Source organism: Acanthochromis polyacanthus, chromosome 8 (assembly GCF_021347895.1).
Source record: "Acanthochromis polyacanthus isolate Apoly-LR-REF ecotype Palm Island chromosome 8, KAUST_Apoly_ChrSc, whole genome shotgun sequence".
NCBI lineage: Eukaryota > Metazoa > Chordata > Actinopteri > Pomacentridae > Acanthochromis > Acanthochromis polyacanthus.
This window is the reverse complement of record NC_067120.1, coordinates 759,636-778,308: the sequence shown is the minus strand read 5'-3', so window position 1 is coordinate 778,308 and position 18,673 is coordinate 759,636. Positions and strand designations below refer to the sequence as shown.

At 40.9% G+C, this 18,673-nt stretch overlaps 1 long non-coding RNA gene across 1 annotated transcript; it reads left to right on the top strand.

Annotated features, from left to right (window-relative positions):
• Positions 1 to 13,900: 13,900 nt before the first annotated feature.
• On the top strand, positions 13,901 to 14,600 carry LOC127535191 (uncharacterized). Its single transcript, XR_007943858.1, has 3 exons — positions 13,901 to 14,053; positions 14,314 to 14,379; positions 14,478 to 14,600. It is a non-coding gene; the product is annotated as an uncharacterized LOC127535191 (long non-coding RNA).
• Positions 14,601 to 18,673: the final 4,073 nt, after the last annotated feature.

The window sequence follows — 18,673 nt, the reverse complement described above, 5'->3', positions numbered from 1 at the left end:
ATTCCTGTCAAAGCAATTTGCCACAGAAAAGAAAATGAAGAATTTTTGAAGTTTGTTTGATGTCCTCTCCATGTAAAGTATATCCTCCATGCAAATAGATTATCACCACTTCCTAGTGCTACAAGTTGGGCACCAGATAGAGCAGAAATGAAATTTCTGGTCGTTCTCCAAATGAGCCATGACTACAGATGTGTTTGCTGGGAGCTGGGTTTCAAGGCGCGACACTACCAATCTAATTTAGAAAGCAGGCTGTGGGGGTTTAAGTGCTGCTGGGAATTATGTGAGACAGACCTGAAACAACTGTTGGACTAAGTTATGAGCTTAGCAGCCTAATAAGAGAACACAGGCGGTCTAGAACAGGAGAGTCAAGCTAGTCCAGGTTCCACATTCAGTCCAGTCTGATCTCCAGTAAAACCAGTAAAACCACAGAATAAAAACCTATAAATAAATAACCACAACTCCTCATGGCTCCTTTGTTTTAGTGCAAACTAAACTGAAAATGTTCTCATTTCAGGAAATATCTTTTTACAAAGCATCATGAACAACCTGAAGTTTATGAAGAAAAACAAATTCAGTTTCATCCACATTCAGCCTCAGTTTATCATTTCCTCATTACAACTTCCAGATCAGAGAATGTCTACTAAGGAACACAACATTTAGTCACCTGGAACTGAACCAGAGAGGATTTTAGTGTGTGATCAAAATGACAACAAAAAAAACAACATAAACAAAACAAAATATTACAAAAATGAGACACAAAATGACAAAAGAACAAAGAACAATCTAGTATTTTATGATCCAAACAACGTGTCATGGTCTAGAAATGATTTTAAATTTGTAGTTTTACTAATTTACAATCTGCAGTTAATGTCTTCTCTGTAATTTTTACACTTTGAGGACCAGATTGGACCCTCTGGAGGACCACTTTTGGACCACGGGCCTCATGTTGGACACCCTGGAATAGTCTATTTTAAGTTTCAAGTTTTCAGTTTTAAGTTGACAAAAGTCATCCGAGTGTGATCCTGTAATCTAGGATTGATCCGTTCCCTTCACGTCATCACAGTTCAGTATTAATGCTGGACCACGCACATTACAGCCACTGAGACAAACGCTGTACATCAGAGGGGCCTGATCAATAACTGAAAAAGGTTCTCTTAGCCTTCTCTTTTGTATTTCATTGCAGTCCACCATCAGTGCCTGATCACTCGTCTGCCTTTGCTCATTATGGCCGCTGAGCTGGATGCTGTACATCTGCCAGCCCTTGTCATTATGGATAAAAATGTCACTTGTTCAGAAAGCAGCAGAGTATCGGTGCTTGACTGCGTGTCCCTTCCTCATTATGGCCACTCAGACGGAGTTACATCAGCTGGCCAGCGTCCAGTTCGTCAGCTCTGTTTCTGATTAAATGACAGCTGTGGACGTGAGGTCAATGTGCACAGAGATAGCCTCCTCTCCTAAATGTTCTGGTCCACTCAGGTCAGTGGGTCCATGGTCGATGGGATGTTTACACCATCGGGTCACTTTGAAAGCTCAATAAACCCAGACTAACAAATGCTACCCAACCCTTTTAAATTATGCCGAGGATAGACTTAATAGACTCAAACATGCCAAAGAAAAGCCCTTTGAACGTTTGGAGTGGGCATTATTGGCAGTCTCTTTCAATTCTTAGTATCACAATTCAATTCAGAATCGATTCTCAACTCAAAAATGATCCTTGATTCAATAAAGAGAAAGCAGCGCGCCGTGTTTTAGATACTCCAGTTCACTGTGTAGCAAACCATTGATTCCTGTCCTTTGCCTACTAAATCATTCAAATGAGAGCCGTTGACACAAAAAAGCAGAGAGAGGTGAGAGAATGTCGCTTTTTTTAAAGCTAACTACATTAAAATAGAAGCAAAAGCAGTGAAAGCAAAATGAAGCAGCGTTTCTTGAACATTACTGGCTACAGGTTTTCATGGTGTTACTTCAGTAAGGAGGAGAACAGCCTTTCTGCTCTTATTTAAGTGCTTCAGTAGAAGACAAAGGGTCTCTTTTACATTCTTGACAACATTTCATCAATGAGGCTTCTTCAGTTGTGACTGATAAGGAGTCTGTTCTATATGAGGTGCTAATGGCTCATTAACAACCCATAACTCATTTGGTTTGAGGTGTGAAAGGTCATGAATCTGCCAGCTGAGGGAAGCTGTTACTGATGGAGAAGCTTTCAGGAGAGACGTGTAAAGACGGCATTAAAAGTACCTGATAAGTGGTGTTGTAGACGATACGGTTTTTTCTGGGCCAATTACTGGTAATCAAGAAAGACCAATAACCAATATTTGGGACCGATATACCTCATATGTAATGTTTTAACAGCATGTGATAGCACGGAAGCTGTCATTCCCAACTAGACTTCTTCATTAAATAAAGGTGACTATGACTGAAAATGTAAAACAGAAACAGAAGTGATTAAATTAGGACGCTCTCCTCTGTTTATGTGGAATCGACTGAGACACATCAGTGTCTCATTCTCTTCTCGACTTTCTTAAACTTTCACTCTTCTGTCATTTTTATCGCCCACTAAGGTTCAAATCTTAAAGCAATATTAGTTCTTGTTTTCCAGTCTCTGTTTCAGGTTAATCTGCTTTCTAACTTAGCCGCTAGTCGTTAGCATAGCTTTAGCCAATGAGAGAGAAGCTAATCTCCTGGCATGTGGCAACAGCTTGTTCAGTTGACCATGGTTCAGAGACCATAGAGTGAAACAGAGACAGACAGACAGAGAGAGAAGCCTGAAGTAGCTCATTTAATTTATCAATAATCGGTCAATAAAAATAACGATAAGTGCCACATATAGGCCACAATAATCGATCTGATAATCGATGTGTCCCTATTGTAGAGATGGCTCTGTCTTCACTCCAGGCGTCTTCTCTGTCCAAAATATTAAAATTATTTTCCTCATCGTCCCATCTTTAGATAACTGTGGACCGCTGGCTCTCATGTTGGATTGTGTAGTTGTGGATCAGGTGTTTAGTCTGTGCACTCCTTGCTGCAGTGGACTGCATATACAGGGTTGTGTTTTGTTTTCTTTGACAGAAGCAGTTTTTATCTCAGTGCTTCTGGGTCTGAAATGTCTGATGTTGTGTTTGGAGAAAAGTCTTCTCAGTTCCTCTGGACCAGGCCGACTGCCGTCCGATTCAGGGGTGATGGTGAACATCTGGGACTCTGCATCAGTCCGTTAGAGGTGAACAAGCCTCTTGGAGAAAAGTTGAATCATCTTCAAGAACCAAAAAAAGCATTCTGGTAGGCTTCTGCTGCAGCTCTTAGGATTACCATGTCCTGGATGACAGAGAATCTGCAGACATTTTCTGCTGCAGCGTGAGCTTAGGACAAAGCCGTCATTATCCACTGTATGAGTGCGGGGCTTTAAAAACGAAATAGACTCTGGGTTTAGTAAGTGTCCTTCACCGTAGCAGAGTTGGTTGAAGCTTTGTTTCGTTACAATGTGCGTAAATCATCTGGTCCTGGTTATTTCAGTGCTCTGTGCTAATATTAATTTGTGATGCAGCAGACAGTTCCACAAAATGCTTCAGCTTCATCTCTCCAAGCTATCCAAAACATGACATCACTATTACCATAAAACCCCAAACACACCATCTGCTGCACTCCAACCAGATGCTGCTCCGTGCCCTCACTGTCGAGTTCCACGACCAAAATGCTCGAATAACACTATTAAAATATATTTAGCGATTTGTGAATTGATTTAGAATAAGCAGAAGACAATTGGAATTCCTATTTGAATCCATTTGTTCGACCACACGCGTTACTAAAGACATTCAAAGATGTGACTTCTAAAAAAACTACCTCTTCATTCCTGAAGTACAATATTTCCTGTATTTATAATGACAGTTATATCCTGAAGGCGTCTTTCACAGATGCCCCTGGTGTGACACAACAAAGACGTAATATTTTTTGTGCTTCTTTTTTCAGTTAAATCATCACATCTAAATGAAGAAAACCCTCTTCCTTAGTTATATTTTAATCTGAGGCTTTGAAAAAAGGGTTAATTGTGTTATTTAGTACTTCTTGTTTCCATTCTGCTGCAGTCTTTGGACAGAATAATCACAAAGCCAGTTTTACATCCAATAAGTCTTTGCTCCTACATGCACATCATCTCTCCAGCCTTCACATATGTTCCACTTTGCACCTTCAAAGCATCCAAAAATAGCCTGTTTCCTCCTGTACCACCAACACTACCTCTGCATGGAGCATGAAGCCTCTGTGAAGCTACAACACCTGGGACTGAATCACCGACTGCACTGCAATAATTACAGTCAATATGCCACATTGATTTTGGTCAGTCATGTAGCTCCCGGTACAACACCGCTGAACAGATTATCAGCTTTAGAGGTGAAGTGCAGCACAGAAACAGCGATGCAAAGCCATTCCTCTCTGTGTGTGCATCCTGTGAAGGCCGTCGCTGTGCTTACTTTCACACTCCAAGGTGCTATGATGTTTGATTTCAAAATCAGCGCGTCCTAATAGAACAAGAGAGCGGCTCGGCGCTGCCCGGCTAGAGATAAATGAAGAGTGTGCAGGACAGCAGCAGGGTGAGCTGAGGTCAAGCAGCATTCTGCTCCACGGCCCAGGAGACTGAAAATACCGTCACAACACCGACACCCGCAGAAGGACAGGGAGGGAGAAATGAAAGCAAAGGAAAGGGAGAGGTGGCAAAAAAAGTCAGTTCAGAAGGAGAGCAGAAAGCAAAACAGAAAGTCAGCACACTGTAAAAAATGTTTGGACATTTTAGGATGAAAAACTGTCAAACCATGACGGTAAAAATCTGTAAATTCTGAAACCGTTTGATGCAGTTTATTTAGCACTGAATCACCATAAATATGTTCATCAGGAGGAAAATGTGCTTTTTAAGAATGTTTCCCTATTCCTGCACAGTTTTTAATGGAAAAATGCTGTAATATGTACAGCAATAGAGTACAGCTTTTCCCAGTTAAATGTTGTACTGATGATGGAAACATGCTGCAATATTCATAACAAGAAACTAAATATTTCTGCATAAGTGGCTCTATTTCACGAGCCCAGCCCTGCTAGCCCCATGTTCTGAAGGCCCAAGGGTCTAGGCACGCTCGACAGGGAGGGAGGCGGGCTAAAAGGTTGTCTATCAAATCACTCTGCAGCAATTGGGTAGGTATACAACCAATCAGCGCAACGAATAGGCTCCTAGAGCGCCGGAAATCAGAGGATGCGGTAGTTCGGTGAAGCCTTATTTATACAGTCAGTGGGTGAAGCTCAAGTATATTACAGACATGTTAACAGAAAGATTATTCAGAGTCGGTGCTAATGGAGCTCAACGACTGTTGTCGTTTTTGTTGTCGACCCTGGCAGAGAATTAAATTCGTTGCCGTGGGTTGTCTAGCGCGGCTAGGCTAGTTGTTTCCGGTTGTTTCTGTCAGAATCGTCACGCCTCTGTCGTCACTTAGTTACGCCCGCCTTCTGACTCTACACTTCATGGTGATTGGTCCGGCCAGTTTTAGGAGAATCCAGCCTCGAGGCTTATGGAGGGTAACTAGACCCACCCTGGCAGAGAATTAAATTCGTTGCCGTGGGTTGTCTAGCGCGGCTAGGCTACTATTTCACCAATTTTGACTTATAATTTTTTTAGCAGTCGCATTTCTGCATTAACAGTTTACATGCTTTACTATTTATGACAGCTGTAATTGCAATTTTTGCTAAAAATGCACATATTTAATGTTAAATCCACTAACTGTGCCGATGATGGAGAAATGCTGTAATATATATAATAAGTTACACAAACGTTATTTTATTTAGTATTTACATGTACATTTTCAAAGTTTTAAAGGTTAAAGCTTTTTTAACAGTAAAATATGGAATAAAGCACGTTTTTAACCCTAAAATCAACAATATCAATACATTTCTTTACCATAGATGCAGAAAATGTTCCACTGTGATTTTACGTAAGTGTGGGGACCACAGCTGCTAGAATTTTACCGTAAAAAACAACATTTTTTTATTTACAGTGCAGAGGAGTTACAGCTGGACTGATAGGATGGAGGAGTTTTTATCTGTGCCTCTCATGGATGTAAAACTGCAGATGTGTGAAGGAGAACCGGATACCATTGGTGCATGTGCTATGAAATATCCGTCATGTGTCGGTGGGTTTCCTCACGCTTCCACATCGTCATTAGATCCCTCTCCAGTCCAGCCGGCTAAGACCAGCTCCCTGCACACGTTGGCTAAATTACAATGATCACATGGCTCTACTCTGATTACGTTTAGGAAATGCTTTTCGGATCAGCGTGCATCACATGTTGAAGCTGTAGTAGTGTTTCTGGAGACGATGCAACCATCACAGCTCCATCTAGTGCAGCTCCTTCAGACCCGAATAAGAGCTGCTGTGTCCAGCTTCAACCGTCCGTTCAGCCGGCCAGGGTTAGCAGCCACTCATCTGTCTTACAGGAGTCACAGGGAAGAGAGGCGAGCGGTGTGAGGAGAATGCAGGGTAAGTTTCAGGTCAGTCGGGGACAGGAGAGTAGGTCACTGGAGTGTTATCTCCCCAGCCAACATCCTTCATCCGCTGCCAAGGCCACAGTCATGACGGCCACCCAACCCGACCAGGAGCAGCATTTAACAGCTGACAGCCCAGACCTCGTCGTCCTGTGCTGAGGTTGGGTGCAGATGTAATGTTGTCAGCAGGAAACTTGGCTAGGACTGGATTTCCTGCCTTCAGCAGCTTCAGCGTCCTTACTGCTGTCACCAGATATAGGTTGGATGTATTTTTAAAAATGCAGATGACTTCTGGGATGGACATCTGTGTGTCTTCTTTAGTTATTGCACTTAATGTCTTCTCTGTAATTTTTACACTTTGAGGGCCAGATAGGACCTTCTGACAGGCCGCTTTTGGCCCACGGGCCTCATGTTGGACACCCGTTTTAGACAGAATACTGCTTGTTGTGAAGCTTTTAACACGATGACTGAAGTAATCTTCGTTTGTCTCTTCACCTCATCACCGATGTCTGAGACAGACGGTGAAAGCAGCGGACAGGAGAAAAGCTAGTGTGACTCTAAATGAGAGCAGAGAATGTCATGACGGTGGAATATAGACCGTTTCATTTTTCATACGTACAACAAACCAACCTGTGCCCAGAGAGACTGTCTGACTGTCTGTTTTCCCACCATTTTAAAGCCCTCTCTTCTGACTGCTGACTGCTCGCTCTGCCTTCCAGCGTTCCCCTTCAAAGTGACAATAAACACATTTGATTTCCAAAGTGGTCTGGTACATCTTAAGAACTACTTTTGACAGACCATGACCCAGCCCTGTGGGGGTGCCGGGTGAGTCACAGGGAAACCTCCAGCACTCGCTCCGCTGATAACCGTGTTATTGAAGGGTGGGGACGTAATTAGAGGGCGCGCCAGCGAGTACAGAATGTGGAACATCATTAACAAGCTCACATTGTTGAAGTGGGGACTGTAATTAAAGGCTTCCTGCTGCAGTGGGAGAGGCTTTGATTGGAGGAGCAGAGGGACACAGTGATTCTGCTCGTCTTCCACTGGTAGCTGTGGTGACCTTCACATCGATCGGTGGTGGACGGCATGTGCAGAGGGTGTGCATGTGTTCCTGACTCTGCATGTGCCCGTCTGTGTGCATGTTGACTTGAGAAAGGAAAAAAGATAGAGAGTCAATTTGATGCTGGGTCTACAGTCTATGACAGTGTTTAACTGAACAGGAAAGAAACAGGGATGGAACAGCCACTTCACTGTTCTCCATCAAGAATAAGGTCAGAGGAGAAAATGTCCAACAAAAGGGCAGGAAAGAAAGTTATATTGGAGCCCCTCAGGGCCAGAACCAGAGCACAAGGCTGGGCTGTGATCCTCTGCCCGTCCCTGCATGGAGCAGGATTTTCTAACTGTTGAATACATGCAAAGTGATTTACCCTAGTTCCTTCCTTTTCTCCTTGTGACCATTTCTACTGCAGAATGTGCATCTGTGGATGTCTTGCCTTCATTCTGCCAATCACTCAGCTCTCCAGACACACTCAGATCTTTGGTGAGAGCCACACTGAAATACGTTCACAGCGCTCTCTGAATCTCTGTCCATTAAAAGTTTGACCCAGAACATCACGATGAGTCACCAGCAGATATCCAGGGTCAGAGCTACAACTCAGCACGTCTGGCCGGCTGGTACTGCTAGCAGAAGAGCTCAGCAAAACTGTTTTTAACAGAAATGGTCAAAATACATCACAGAGGAGCATAAACAAACTGGTCCAAAAACATCTGATATTCCTTCTGGGATGTAAAAGGCAGCATTTACTCACTGAGCCCCTTGTGATGGCTTTAAATTCTGTGCTTCCAATCTTTGAAAAATGTCCACAAAAATAAAGAAATTAGAACAAGAAAAGCTCATTTTAATTGAGAACCGTTGTTAGAACCTTCACTCACATGTAAACACACCAACCTTCATCCAGTCTGCAAATAAATGAACGCCTGAAAGACTAAAACACTGCTTTCCTTTGGCAACGCTTTCCTCCTAGAATGTGTTCTCAGTCAGTCATTTAATGAGCCTCGTCTCCAAACATTACGATACTAAACTGTATCCTCAGTTACGTTTTAAGGGAATGCATTTTTTGCTGGGTTACATGTTTGTGATGTTCTGGTAACCATGAATACAGAAAATAAACTTAAAACATGCTCTGACTGGGATGGATTTGATCCCAAACTGTGCTCATGTCTTAAACCTAAAAAAAGTAGTTTGGTGAATAAACTTAGCCAAGCTTTTTAACAAGTAGTTATCACTGAGACATTGTGAAATGTAATCCTGTAGTTCTGCTGTCTAAACAGAACAACGAGCAAAATACTAAATGTGAGCCATGAATGTGAACAAACTTAAATATAAGAAAGATCCTGCTGGGTAAAAGTTCTGTTGTTGACTACTACCTCCTATCATGCCTAATTTAAAAGGATTTGATGATTTTAGTTTTTCTGCATCACAGTCTAAACTTTCTTGGGGAAAACTGTGTTTCTTTCTAACCTGAAATATGAATGCTATTTAGTTGTTTAGTAATTAATTTGCGGGAGACATTGTTGTGTCTTTAGTAGTAAGAGATAAGAAATAAAAGCAGACCTGTTTGGTTTAACTTAAAGAACTTTTACCTCACTGTGCAAAATGTGCTCCCATCACCAAGATAGTTCCCCAAATAATCATAAGATTAAGATCCTACCATTGGGCTCAGCGCTAATCATTTTTAACTAATCAGTACCGACACAAACCTCAGCAGATCCTGATATTCTGTATGTCCATCATAATGAAACATTTTCCTACTCAGTACAGCATTATCAGTTAATAACTAATACATTTATATTAAAAACTGATTACAGACATTTGCCCTGTGCTGATGTTTCTATTTGAAGCCTCAGACATGTAATCATGCAGCTCTTTAGCTTAATGTTTCACCACATGCACTGACTGGAGGTCATTAAGCGTCACAGAAGACGCCGTCATGGTGCCCCATGTCTTCTGGTTACTACAGCATCAAACATTCACAGATTTTACCCGGAGCATCAAACAGGTGCTGCAGGAAGCTGTTTTATCGAGAAAATGCTTTCAGATTGGAACTCCACTGAAAAATAAAACGACTCAGATCGGATCAGGAACAAAGGATTTTCTTGCTTGGTATAAAAAATGACTTCAAACTGGTCACAAACAAAACAAGCACAAAGGAATCTGTGAACTCCACTCTCTAAATGAGTGTGTCAGAAAGCACTGAGAGGAGATCTATTGTGGTACAACAGATCCCCTTATAACCTTTAAAACTCTACACATGTACAAGCAGAAGAGCAAATACAGCAGGGAGGCGAGCAGCCGGAGCTGTGCATGCTTCATTCTCTGGCAGCATCGTTAGAAAAATGGTCACGCTCCTCCATAAGATTTCTCTGTCTTCGTGAGCGGGACCGAGGGAGCAGAGTGGATGTTTGTGTTCGTCTGAAGGAGTGTGTGGTGACAACCCAAAGCTTTGGCCTTTTCAAAACACCTTTTCTGTCACCTGACAAAAAGATGCCTTAAAGGTGGTGCCCGTATATATTTATATCCAGTGTACTGTGTTGTCTTGTTGTGTTGCTGTTTCACCGTCCAGCTACACACTAAAACGTACTGGCTGCATAACGGCAGTCCACACAAATAGATAATCCATAGACACTCGTACACATCACAGCCTTTAGCCAGCTCTGGCTCCATTAACAACACCATTAAAGAGCTCAGATTGATTTATTTACCTGAAGCTGTATCACAAAAGCAGACGCACTCTCCTGCACCCAGAGCCATTTAACAGATATTGATGGGGGGGGCTATTCCGTAGAAACTCTGATTTCTCACACAATGAACGGACTTATCTCAGAAATAATAATGAATACATACACAGTTTTATTGCTCCGTTGCCTCTAAAGAAAGGTCAGATGGAAATGAAGCAACAAAACAGCTATCAACCCAAGAATTAAAATGATTATATAATAATGTATACAGAAAGCTTCCTTCTGCTTATTGAGCAGATAGAAGAAAACTGCAGCTATAAATGCCAGGAAGGACACTCAGAAATAAAAAAGGCTAATTGGCAGCAGCTTAAGGTTAAAGACAACACGTCTGGATGATAAATAGAGTTTATTTCTAACTCTGAAAACATCCAGTTCACAGTTAAAGCCTTTTCACCAGGGTCTGCACTGAAAAGGTCATCTTCTGCATTTAAGCATACGTTCAGCCCCGAGTGTTCGTATGGACAGAAAGGTCACGGTGTTCTTGCATAAGTTCAACAGCAATATATATATATATATATACTGTCTTTCTGCTTCAACAGAGAAAGGCTTAGTGCTACAGCTGATCCTGTGCGGTCCAGCATGGAGAAGCTAATGAGATGCTATCAGATAGCGGCTGACATGTTGTACCTCTATGAGCTGCTCCATCTGTTCCACTGCATCTCAGAGACAAATGGCAGTTTCAGAATCCTATCAGGTCCTCGTCTAGCTCGTTTCTTTTCCTTCTTTATTTCCTCTGACTTCATGTCTGCTCTTGCTTCCCTGAGCATTCTCTAAGGTCAGACCGGTTTATCTGCTCCACAGTGGAGGCTAAGCAAGTGTACTCCTTCACTTCTATATTCATGCACCGATGCATCCTTTTTTGGCCTTTATTTTCCTCAATCACACCATCTAACAGCCCATCATCTCCATCCACTGTCTCTCGCTCTCCTGACAATCTATTTCCTGCCACAGCCGAAGCCGCCGTTTTGCAAGTATGACAATCAACATAGGATCTGATAAGCACGTCCTTGTGTCTTTTATGCACGCATCAAACGGCGGGGGAGAGTTTCAGCAGCCCAGAATGACAGTAAATCACATGTTCCTGCCTATTCGTCGTCTTCTTCTGTTGCCATTTAGTTCCAAGTGGAACCAAGGTCACCAACAAGCCTTTTCCATCCGTCTCTGTCCTGGCGTTCCATTTCTTTCTATGTTTATCCACTTCCATGTCTGGATCTTTATCTCTTGTGGGTTCCATTTCAAAGCTATATTTGCTTGGTCTTTTCTTAAAGCGTGGCTCCACTTTCTTTTTCTAATTTCTTCTGTTACCAGTTTTTGATTGGTTCTTTCCCAGACTTTAAGGTCTGTGACGTGGTCCCACCAGAGCAGCCAACTGGTGACTTTCTCGCTAAATTTGGCAACTTTTCAAATCCTCCTATCGACTTATTTTTCATGAACAGTGACTAGCAACAAATCTAGCAACTTTTTCTGGTGTTTTAGAGGTTCTGAGGTTGTGCAGTTACTGTCCTCCCCGTCCCAAATCCAATCCAGTGATTCTGTAAATATTTCTTCACTGTCACACTAAAACAAATCACAGCCTGGAGTTCTAAACATATTTAGGATGTTTTTCCCACAACATTGTTCCTCTCTCCTATTACATGCTAATTATGCAAAGATGTCATTTAGTGACTTCTAGCCACTTTTAGGGCAGCCAATAGCGACTTTTCTTACTGAGGAGTTGCCAACACTGGGTCCCACCATGTGACGGTGAGGATTTGTCTTAAGCATGAGTTCATGGATACCTGGAGATGTTAGCTTCCAACTTACAGCCCCAGACTGCAGCACCGCCGTGACATCTGAGTTACAGATCAGAACGTCCATTCTCCTGCCTGTTAGGACTAAACAACATCCAAAAGAGATCTTAAAAAAACTGTAATTGCGCTTACTTCTGCAACAATTCTGAACATGCACGATGATTTCAAAGATCATGGTCACTCCATTTCCATTGAAAAGAAATCTCCAAAGCACCACAATGCTTCCTTTATCATCATATTTTAGAACGGACTTTTATCTTCATCCAAACATTGCAGCAGTTTAGATTTTGTCCTTGACCAAACAGCGTTTATGATATAATTTTGATGAATTGTTGAGCCCTACAACCTGCTGACTTTAAAGCATTTCCAGTGCATTCAGTGTTTGCAGACTAAAATTATCACTACATGCTGATTTTTCAAAACTCCACACGAGGCTGAGAGCAGAGATGCGATAGGTGGAAGTGCCAGAAGGAGATGCAGTGTCCTGTCTGACTTGGCCAGGTCTTTGTTTTCCATTAGTCTGAGTTATGGCCCCTAAGGCACTCTGTGAGAGCACTTAAGGCTGGTGATAAATACACACCGCCACTAAAACAAAGCTGACTGACAATTCAGGGACAACAAACACCTGCATGGGGTTTGGATCACCAGTCCTGTCTGCACTGCAGCACCTCAAAGCTCCGGGGACTTCATAGACATGAGCCGTAGATCACTTTTTAAAGAAAATTTAGGGGCAAATTAAGAGATATATTTCCTGTACAAAGGTCCCGGTGTTAAAAGCTGAACTATTATCACAAATAAATGATGACGGGTGGTTTTACGAAGACAAATCAGCCACATACAGATCAGTCAAACAGAGGAAAATATACTCTGATTAGCAGAGGAGGATTTATTAGTGTGTGAGCGCTGAGTTAAAACAAATAATGTTCAAATTCAGGAGTTCTTTTTACAACAAATTACATTTTACTAAATACATTTGTAAAATTTGAACCTTAAAAAGTTATTTATGAATATGCTGCACCTACTCAGAGGATTTTTCAGGGTTTAAATCAGCGGTGTCAAACTCATTTTAGTTCAGGAGCCACGTTCAGCCCAGTTTTATCTTCAGCGAACAGAAAAATCAGAGCATGATAACTCTGAATGTTTCCCCTTGTTTTAGTGTCATAAAGTACAATTCTGAAAATGTTTCCATTTAAGAAACTACGTATATTTTTACAAAACATCAAGAACAACCTGAATTTTTTCAAGAAAAATAAGTTCAGTTTCATCCACATTCATCCTCAGTTTATCATTTCTACATTACAACTTCCAGATCACAGAGTGTCTACAAAGGAACACAACATTTAGTCACCTGGAACTGAACCATGCAGCACAGGAGGTCCTTGACTTACATCAGAGCTCATCCATCCATCCTCTATACACCACTTTATCCTCACGAGGGTCGCGGGGGTGCTGGAGTCTATCCCAGCTGACTCGGGCGAGGGCAGGGGACACCCTGGACAGGTACTTACATCAGAGTTCCATTCCTATTGATTAACGTAAATCAATTTCCACTGTCAGTCATCACTGTAAGTTTCTATTGTTTTGTGTCTCATTTTTGTCAATTCGTGTCCAGTTTTTCTCATTTTGTGTCTTGTTTTTGTGGTTTTGAGTCTCATTAAAGCAGAGAGCAATGTGGTAATTTAGCAGCATCCAGACAAAGACTGATGAGGAGGTTCATGACCTGAAATGTTCCACCTTTAAATCGTAGCAGCTTCAGCAGAAACCAACCAGACTCCAGAGAATCACCAGGACCTGGATGAGTTTGTTGAGGTTTCACCGTTTATTGTTCAGTTCCAGATTTACCTAATGTCAGTGAATGCACCATGTTTAGTTAGCTCACCTCTGATTGGCTGAGAGTCAGCAGTAGAGAGAGCTGGGAACGGCGGCTAATTCTGGAGCTAAGTTATGGGGTTTTCTAGTTATTCTGGAGCTAAGTTATGGGTTTTTCTACTTATTCTGGAGCTAAGTTATGGGGTTTTTCTACTTATTCTGGAGCTAAGTTATGGGGTTTTTCTAGTTATTCTGGAGCTAAGTTATGAGGTTTTTCTACTTATTCTGGAGCTAAGTTATGGGTTTTTCTAGTTATTCTGGAGCTAAGTGATGGGTTTTTCTACTTATTCTGGAGCTAAGTTACGGGGTTTTTCTACTTATTCTGGAGCTAAGTTATGAGGTTTTTCTAGTTATTCTGGAGCTAAGTTATGGGGTTTTTCTAGTTCTTCTGGAGCTAAGTTATGGGGTTTTTCTAGTTATTCTGGAGCTAAGTTATGGGTTTTTCTACTTATTCTGGAGCTAAGTTACGGGGTTTTTCTACTTATTCTGGAGCTAAGTTATGAGGTTTTTCTAGTTATTCTGGAGCTAAGTTATGGGGTTTTTCTAGTTCTTCTGGAGCTAAGTTATGGGGTTTTTCTAGTTATTCTGGAGCTAAGTTATGGGTTTTTCTAGTTCTTCTGGAGCTAAGTTATGAGGTTTTTCTAGTTCTTCTGGCTACGGCCCACAGCATCCTGTGTGAAGCTTCAATAAACCAGCAGAGAACCAGATAAAGTCTCACTCATTCATCTAGTTCCATGAACCAGTTCCGATGCAACGATGAAACTCCGTAGGTCGATGACGTCATAAACCGAGGAACTCCTGTATTTTACTTTATGATCAAAACAACTTGTCAAGATCTAGAAATTATTTAAAATGCTCAGCTTTACAGATTTAAAACCTGCAGTTAATGTCTTCTCTGGAATTTTTACACACAAGGACCGGCTGAACCCTCTGGAGGGCTGGTTTTGGTCTGTCGCCATATGTTTGACACCCCATTTAAACTATTTCTTCAAAAGTTTTAAACAGATTTTATTGCCAGTTCCAACACACTTAGAATGAATATTTTAATAAAGGTTAGGGTTATATTACAGATTTAGCTAAAGCTGATCAATCCTCTCCCCTCTATTAGTGATCTTTTCATTCTGTCCTGTTGTTTTCAGATCATACTCTGATCTGTAGAACTAAATCAAACCAACCAGACGTCATTCTTCAGTTGAGCACTAATGAGTGAAACCCTGCCGCTGACGGTGGTTTCCAGGTGGGAGCGTTCACCAGAGGGACAGAGAGGTCAGTACTCTCAGATAAGTAGGCCTGGGTCAAACTCCTCTTTGGAAACTCTTCCAGTCAGTTTCTCTGTTATCAGTTATTTCTGTGATTCATTGATCTCGCCTGCTGACACGTGTACAGACCTCATTAATCTGCTTCTGCTGGCGAGCTCAATCAAACACGTCCTGGAGAGTCAACCCTGAGTCGATGCCAACCGTCAGGCTGGACTCCCTTCAGTGATGCCGTTATTAGACTGGTGGATGAACACGTCTTTTTCCAAGGCAGCAGAGAAGCTCAAACTTTAAACTGTAACTCTCTCTCTGTGCACTAAGCCATCTAAAGCGAGGCAATGGGCGTTTAAAGTTGAAAAATATTATATTAGATGACAGTACTGCTGCCTTTTCACTAGAAGTACCAACCTCCAACACAAAGTGGAAATGCCTCTGATGATGCAGTAAATCAAGCGAAATAAATCTATAAAACTGGGTAAAAACTGGATGTGAGCGATGAGAGCTGTGTTCTGTGTTTAGCATTCACAGCGTGAAACCTAAACGAAGGGCTGGGAAATAATGGGAAGGAATGAAACGGAGAGAGAGACAAGTGATGAGAAGACTGATATCTGTTTATTCTAGCGGCACTTCAGTGAACAAGCAATCAAACGGTGAAAAATACAGCCTCATTGTTGACATAAATCATAATTATACCTCAGCCTTACACTGCAACTCCTGATATAAGAGCAACAGCAGCAGAGCAAATTAAAGCGGCAGTGATGGGATGGAGTGGTGTATAATGATGGTTACAGCTGAGGGGCTCACTGTGAGTGTCTGAGCTTCATTTGGGTTTGTGTGCCTTTTTATACATTATAATACAATGAATATCATCTTCACTGTACGTCTGTAGGCTGACAAAGACAAAACCAAAAAACCAAACCCATCTTCTGGGTTCTGCTGCTTCTTATTAATGTAAACTAACTTTTCTTTCTGTTCTGTTGGCTGGAGAATGACGGACGGCAGGGTCAGCTCTATTTCTGCAGACTTTTCTTGTCCGGATGGGAACAAACTTACAGTATGCGCCAATTAACCCTCTGAACAGGCTGCTGTGAAAGAGACGTTATCCTTAAAGAATAAAAATGACAGTATTCATCAGAGTCTGTAAACTGAGAGGATCATGGGATTGCCAACTTTTCAGCAGTCCTTGAGCTCCTCACATCATTCTGTCAGTAAATGGGACCAAATTTAAGCCAAACATTCTGATATGTCAATAAAACCACTTTATTTTATATTTATCATTTAAAAAATAAAATATAATCAGCGAAACCAACCAAACAAACATCCAAGTATTGACCAAAAATGTGACAAAAATTCAGCTGAACTGTAGACTATAAAAAAATAAAATAAAAAAATGGAAGAAGTAAAATATCTTATTGTTTGTTAATTTTAGCTTTGTGTCGTTTTCCAGTGTTGTTAACACAACTGTTTGTGAAGTCAGAATTTTTTTTCTTTATTCTCTACATGATTAAAGGTATAAACCTTTTTTTAATCATCATTATCATAAGGCACAGAGCGTCTTATATACGCATTTATTTAATAATTTAGTTTTTAAACATGACAAATATAAACACATTATGTGGAAACTGGGACGTCTGTACATTTTTTAAAATTAAAATTACATTTTGCTGAGTAAATTACCAAAATTTTAAACTGAAAAGTTATTTATGAATATAATTTACTAATGGTCTTTTATTGTTAAATTTATACTTTAGCATTTACAGTTAGAGTCTTTTCTTCTTACCAGTATGCAGCATTTGAGTGTTGTAACTGGAACAACACAATTTATGGCTAATTACAATCCACTTACAATTAATATTTTAAGTTTTCTGAAACTAAGTAACAACATACACAGATAGCAAACTATGGGTGAATCAATGTTGAATCTATGTTGAGACCTAACGTTGAAATTATACAGAAAGCGCAAGGTTGATAAAATGTTGAGTCAACGTTTGCTTTTCAACCATAAATCACACTTTACCCAGATAGCAAAAGATGTTAAATCAATGTTGAATTAGGGTTAAGAAGGTTGAATTGTGGTTACGGTTGAAGACTGATGGTTGGATCAACGTTGATTCAACAACATTTTGTCAACATTGAAGTTTGTGTTTAAAAGATACCATTGAATCTACGTTGTATTTTGGTTTAATTAAAATGTTTGACAGGTCAATGTTTAATTAATGTTGAATCTATGTTTGCAAACATGTAATCTATGTAAGCAAACGTTGACTCAACATTTTATCAACCTTGCGCTTTCTGTATAATTTCTACGTTAGGTCTCAGCATAGATTCAGCATTGATTCACCCATAGTTTGCTATCTGGGATATTAATTTAGTTTTTTTTAAATAGAACACCATGACTCCAAACTTCACTGTTTAATTAGATCATGGTGCATTCTGTCCATCCTTTAATCTACATTTGAGGAATCATTCCTCCTGTAATCGAGATCTTTTCGTTTTATCCCAGGTTGTTGTGAGTCTGATCTTTGCATCAAAGTAATCAGAGAAGCTTCTTCAGACGTGCTCTAATGACTGAATGCTGCTGATGGTGATTTACAGGTGCGTGTGATTAGATGCAGACTATAAATAGACACAGCGGAGTGACAGCTGCTCTGCTGCTGCTGGAGAATCTTACCACCGTCACACCATTGCTTCTCCTTTGGCGTTCTCCTCATCGGCAGGTCTAATGAGTGGTGGAACGAGGAACAAAACGCTATCGGATGATTCTACGTCTGCTCGTGGCTAACCGGAGGAGCACAAATGAGGCTCGTGCACGTTCACCCGGGTCCAGAAGGATCTGGGTTTTACAGAAATGGGCCAGGTTAACATGCAGCTCAATAAATGTCACACAGGGATGTATGCAAAGAGGAATCCTGTAATAGTGGTTAGACACAGAAAGCTTTATGCATCTGAATCCTGGATTTATGGCTCGCTCAATAACACTACATTCTTGATCCAAATATGTGGTAATTACTTCCAAAAGACTGATGGTTCAGTCTGTAAAATGTCATGAAGGTAGTTCGACCTCCACTAGTTGGTGACATCGTTGCATTATCTGATATTTAGGATCACTGAAAGATAACGGAACTTTTGGAAAGCAATTTGTGAAAGTGTCCCCAGAGACAGTTTGGTATTTTCCTTTATAAATAATTTACTGTTAATTGATTACTGAGCTGCTTGCCAGCCAGTTTTCTTTTAATGGAATAATTCACTACATCACCGTTTCTAAACTAAGAGAAATGAGTTTAAAACTAACTCTACAGTCATCGATTTAAAAACCTCATCTTACTACATTAAAATTACATATTTAGAATTTTTTTTTCCATAATCGCTTCTTAGCTGTAGCTTTACATCGCTGTGCTAATCTTCTCACTATAAACTGACGGCTGCTACTCAAACACTATAAAA